This window comes from Lactuca saligna, chromosome 3 (genome assembly GCF_052625555.1).
Source record: "Lactuca saligna cultivar CGN05327 chromosome 3, ASM5262555v1, whole genome shotgun sequence".
Lineage (NCBI taxonomy): Eukaryota > Viridiplantae > Streptophyta > Magnoliopsida > Asterales > Asteraceae > Lactuca > Lactuca saligna.
Genome location: NC_136419.1, coordinates 227,736,198 through 227,742,576, shown reverse-complemented (window position 1 = coordinate 227,742,576; position 6,379 = coordinate 227,736,198).

The following is a 6,379-nucleotide window of genomic DNA, read 5'->3' as shown; positions in this document are numbered from 1 at the left end:
ACACGTGCGGTCCTGGGAAGCTTGGTGATAAAATCCATCGTAATATCCTCCCATTTCCACAGCGGGATATCTAATGGCTGCATCTTGCCGTGTGGCCTCTGGTGCTCGGCCTTGACTATTCTGCAGGTCAAGCACCGCTCAACGTACCAAGCTACATCATGTTTCATGCAGGGCCACCAATATTCTAGTCGAAGATCTCTATACATCTTCGTCGCCCCAGGTTGAATGGAGAATTCGGATTTGTGTGCCTCCTCCATCAGAAGCTGGTGCAGACCCCCGAGATATGGCACCCACACCCTGCGGTGTAGTGTCAATAACCCTCGACTATCATAATCGAAGGAGGAAACCTGACCCACTATACGTCTGCTCTTCTGATGTTCCTCCTTCATAGCCTCCTGTTGAGCCTCCCGAATCTGCTCTAACAGCGGGGTCACCACTGTTGTAACATCCCAAAAATATGAGCCAAAAATTTCATTTTTAAAACACATACTTAGCAAAACATTAAAAATAAAACATTCACCAATCATAACATTTCATAAAAAATGTTCATGTCTGGAAACCAGTTTAATAAAACATAACAATGTAAGAGTACAAATCCCCAGGAAGATCTCATAGTACGGAATACAAAGCGTGTGTGTGATGTGCCGCTACCGCGCCAGCTCCTTCCCCTTCGAAGAAGAGGTACCCGAAACCAAAACTGAAAATTGTAAGTATGAAGCTTAGTGAGTTCCCCCATCGTACCACATACCATACAATCACATATCATACATACTATCGAGAAATTATGGGGTGCCCGACTTACCCGATACGGCCATTCTGGGGTACCGACCTACCCGTGTCAAACCGTTCTGGGGTGTTGACTACCCATGTCAAGCCATTCTGGGGTGCGGACTACCCATCGGCCCTAACAACCGATCCTCGGGGACTATTTCACCCCCTACTGCTACTATCATATATATATATATATATATATATATATATATATATATATCATAACATAATATATTATTAGACATATCTACGGTGCCTGAACTACCCTTCGGTCCTATCAACCGAACTCGGGGACTGGTCCCCTACTACTACCTCTATCGCATATAACATAACGAGCCAGTGTGCAAGCATATCATCATATATTATCAAACGTATATGGGGTGTCTGACTACCCTTCGATCCTAACAACCGATATCTACTACTATCACAATAAAATATCATGTTAGCATATAACATATCAGGTAATAGCAAACCTAGATGATATCACAAAGACAATCATCTATCATACGTCTCCTACTGGTGGGTCGGCATTGTGGCTTTAGACCCACCACTACTGGAAGGTAACTCACCTCGATAGTAGCTGCTGAAAACCTGCTCAACCTACGCCTGGCTGCCGCACCGGTAATCCCTCCGGCTATAAATCCGTAAACATGGATTAGGTACTCATAAATACCCCTTAGGTCAAATGACTGGTCAAAGTCAACTTCTTGGTCCAAGTCAACTCTCGGATTGACTGGACTCACTGAGTCCATATAGCGACTCGCCGAGTCCTTCTACGTCTATTCCGACTCTGTATCATCAACTCCCTGTTCCTACTCACTGAGTCAGCCTGACTCATTACTTGGGACGATTGGTCCGACTCGTGACCCGACTCGCCAAGTTTGAAGAATAACTCATCGAGTTCCAGGAAATCTTCATAGGACTCGCCGAGTTGTTCATCCAACTCGCCGAGTCTAAGGCCATCTTAATGGAATTCGCCGAGTTGTTCGACCAAGTCACCGAGTTCCTTCAAACCTTCTTCTTGTACAGGCCAAATTTGAGACATGCAACGGATCCAAATCGTGGGTGTCAGTTCCTAGGGTCTGTTTATCACATATACACACGAAATCTGGGGGTTTTAAGGCTTGAAGACCACCCATTGGGGACAAAAAGGAACCTAAGAAGCTAATGAACAAAGTAGGGAGTTTTATTACCTGATCTGATGCCTTCTACAGAGTAGATTTCGGATCTAACTTCACTTCTAGAACACTCCAACTTCTTCCTTCTTCCTTAAGCTCCAAAACCATCTTTGGAAGATCAAAATCACTCAAGAACACTAAAAGGGGGGGGGCTAGTGTTGCTCTCTACTGCTCTCTGGGAGTAATATGGGACGAAATGGGTGTTTTGCATGGGCAAAATTGGGGTACAACGTCTTAAGGTAGAGTTTCATCCAGACAGGTGAACTCGTCGAGTCCATATATCGACTCGCTGAGTTCCTAGCTTAAGTCCCGTGTCCACCTCATTGCTACTCGGCGAGTCGAGATGCAGACTCGTCGAGTTCATGGCAAAAGTTAAAAAAATCTAAATAAAATCATACCAGGAATGGGGCGTTACAATTCTCCCCCACTTATCTTAGACTTCATCCTCAAAGTCTGCTGACTCCAGAAATAACTCGGGGTAGTGCTCCCTCATCTCCCCCTCCGCCTCCCATGTTCACTCCGAACCCTTCCGGTGCTACCACTGCACCTTCACCAACTGAACCACCTTGTTCCTCAAGGTCTTCGCCTTTCGATCTAAGATCGCAATTGGTCTCTCCATATAATCCAGGTTGCTATCAACCTGAATATCCTCCAAGGGTACAACTACTGACTCGTCCACCAAACACTTTCTCAACTGAGAAACATGAAAAGTGTTGTGGATCTGGCTAAGCTCTGCTGGAAGATCCAATCGATAGGCGGCCCGACCCACCCAGGCCAAAACCCTAAAAGGACCAATGAACATGGGGCCCAACTTTCCCCTCTTCCGGAACCTAATGACACCCTTCCAGGGTGATACCTTCAGGAGGACCATGTTAACCACCTGAAACTCCAAGTCTGAACGCCTCCTTTCGGCATAACTCTTCTGCCGACTCTGCGCAGTCTGTAGTCTACTATGAACCTGCTGAATCAACTCTGTCATCTTGAGTACCACTTCGGTGCTCCCAATGACATGCTGACCAACCTCGCCCCAACAAATCGGGGTCCTGCACTTTCTCCCGTAGAGCATCTCAAAAGGAGGGTGGTCAATACTCGCATGGTAACTGTTGTTATACGAAAAATCTGCTAACAGAAGATACGTATCCCAACTGCCGCCGAAATCTAGCACACATGCCCGCAACATATCCTTAAGAGCCCGGATGGTCCGCTCACTCTAGCCATCCGTCTGCGGGTGGAAGGCAGTGCTAAAATGCAGACGAGTGCCCAACTCATCATGAAACTTCTTCCAAATCCTGGAAATAAAACGCACATCCCTGTCTGAAATCACTGATACTAGAACCCCGTGTCGCGCCACTATCTCCCTGATATAGATATCGGCTAACTTCTCGGCCAAGATGCTCTCCTGAATCGGAATAAAATGGGCGCTCTTGGTCAATCGATCCACGATGACCCATATAGAGTCCACTCCCCGCGCGGTCCTGTGAAGCTTAGTGATAAATTCCGTCGTAATATCTTCCCATTTCCACAACGGGATATCTAACGGCTGCATCTTGCCGTGCGGTCTCTGATGCTCGGCCTTGACCTTCCTACAGGTCAAGCACCGCTCGACGTACTAAGCCACTTCCCGCATCATGCAGGGCCACCAATAGTCCAGACGAAGATCCCTATACATCTTCGTCGCCCTGGGATGAATGGAGAATTGGGATCTGTGCGCCTCCTGCATCAAGGTCTGGCACATGCCTCCAAGGTTTGACACATATACCCTGCGGTGTAATGTCAACAATCCCCTGCTATCATAGTCGAAAGATGAAACCTGAACCACTATGCGCTCACTCTTCCGATGTTCCTCCTTCAGGGCCTCCTGCTGGGCCTCCCGAATCTGCTCCAAAAGCGGAGTCACTACTGTCATCCGCAGGCAAATATCCCTGATCGGTGCCGCCTTGCGGCTAAGTGCATCGGCCACCACATTGTCCTTCTACGGGTGGTAAAGGATCTCACAATCATAATCCTTCACTACATCAAGCCACCGATGTTTCCTCATGTTTAAATTCGGCTAGGTCATGAGGTACCTCAAACTCTTGTGGTCCGTGTAAATGGTACACCGAACTCCATAGAGATAATGTCGCCAAATCTTGAGGGCGAAGACCACCGCCCCCAACTCTAAATCATACACCGGGTAGTTCGTCTCGTGAGGCTTCAGTTGCCTCAAAGCGTAGGTGATGACATGCCCTATCTGCATCAATATCGTGCCTAAACCTGAGGTAGACACATCACAGTAAACCACAAAATCCTCTACGCCCTTGGGCAGGGCTAAGATTGGCGCCTCGCACAATCTCCATCTCAGAATCTCCAATGCTGCCTGCTGCTCGGGCCCCCATCGAAAGACCACGGTTTTCCTAGTCAACCGTGTCAGGGGTTCGGCTATCTTGGAGAAATCCTGAATGAATCTCTAATAGTAGCCTACTAATCCTAGGAAACTCCGAATCTCGGATGGAGACTTTGGAACCTCCCATCTCATCACGACCTCCACCTTGGCCGAGTCTACTGAAATCCCGTTCTGGTTGACGAGATGCCTAAGAAACTGCACCTCGCGCAACTAAAACTCACATTTGGAGAACTTGGCGTACAACCTCTCCCTCCTCAAGGTCTCCAAAACCTCTCTCAGATGCTCCTCGTGCTCCTCATGCGTTAGGAATAGACCAAGATGTCATCAATGAAAACTATCACAGACCGATCCAGCATCGATCTACATACGCGGTTCATGAGGTCCATGAACGCGGAAGAAGCATTGGTGAGCCCGAACGGCATCACCACGAACTCGTAATGGCCATAACGCATCCGAAACGTGGTCTTTTGTACATCCTCCTCTCTAACCATCATCTGATGATAGCCTGAACGCAAATCGATCTTGGAGAACCAAGATGCTCCCTGTAACTGATCAAAGAGGTCATCAATCCTCGTGAGTGGGTAACGGTTCTTCACCGTCACCTTGTTCAGCCCCCGATAATCTATACAAATCCGATGCGACCCGTCCTTCTTTTTCATAAACAGGATCGGGGCTCCCCAGGGTGAACTGCTCGGTTGAATAAATCCCTTGTCTAGCAGCTCCTGCAGCTACGTAGACAACTCCTGCATCTCTGGTGGAGCCAACCGATAGGGTGCCTTGGCTATCGGAGCCGCACCAGGAACTAGGTCGATCCTGAACTCTACCTGATGCTCCGGAGGTATTCCAAGAAGCTCCTCCGGGAACACATCAGCATAGTCTCGCACCACTGGAACCTCGTTCACCGTCGCCTTACCCGCCTCCCGGGTATCCATAACATATGCGACATATCCCACGCAACCCTGCTGAAGGTAGTGCTTGGCTCTCGTTGCTGAACGTATTGTGGGTCCACGTTGTGGCCTCTCGCCGTGGATCACCAACTCTCCCCCACTTGGGGTCCTGATTCGCACTAGTTGTTGTGCACAATCTATCACCTCTCCATTAGGGCTCAACCAATCCATGCCTATAATCACCTTGTTCCCTCGCAACTGTATGGGAACCAAGTCCACCAAGTAGCGCTCCTCGAATAATCTCATAACACAATCTTTGAACACCACTGATGCCTGCACGATTCGATCATCAGCGATCTCTACCTCTAAAGGGCAGTCCAACATGCCTGAAGACTCAGAAAATTTCTTGCTAAGCGCAAGGGAAACAAACGATCGTGTAGTACCCGAGTCAAACAACACTTGAACAGGGATACCGTTCACATGGAACGATCCTAAAGCATATACGCAGAGCACATATCAATAACATAACAGCATGAAATGAAATAAGGGGAAAGAATCATACCCGTCACCACATCGGGTGCGGCGCGTGCCTCCTTGGTAGTCAGCTGAAATGCCCGGCTCCTCGCCACTGGAGCCTCTGCCTTGCCCTACCGGCCATTAGTGATCCGCATGGTAGCTGGAGCTGGCGCCTTAACCGGTGCTGATGTTGTCAACTGAGGGCAATTGGCCTTCTTGTAGCCCCTCTAGTTGCAGTGAAAACACAGCAACTCAGACATATGTATCACAGGTGCAGGGGCGGTACAATCCCTGTTGAAATGCCCCGCCTTGCCGCACTTATAGTAGCCCGACGATCCCCATCTACATGCCCCTCATGAGGCCTGCCGTATTTCCCGAAGCGGCTCGGTCTTGACTGGCCTTTCGGCCTACCATCTGATCCCTTGGGCTTCTTCCCCGAAGCCCCTCCTATCTGTCCCTCCTCTGTCTTCCTCTTCCGGATGTGCTCTAGATCTATCTCCCTCTCCCTCGCCCTGGCAATCATAGAGTCTAGGGTAGGGCAAGCTGAATAACTGACATGCTCCCGAATATCAGCTCGTAGCATATCATGATAGTGGGTCCTCCTCATATCCTCATCACCCGCGTACTGGGGCACCAACAACACC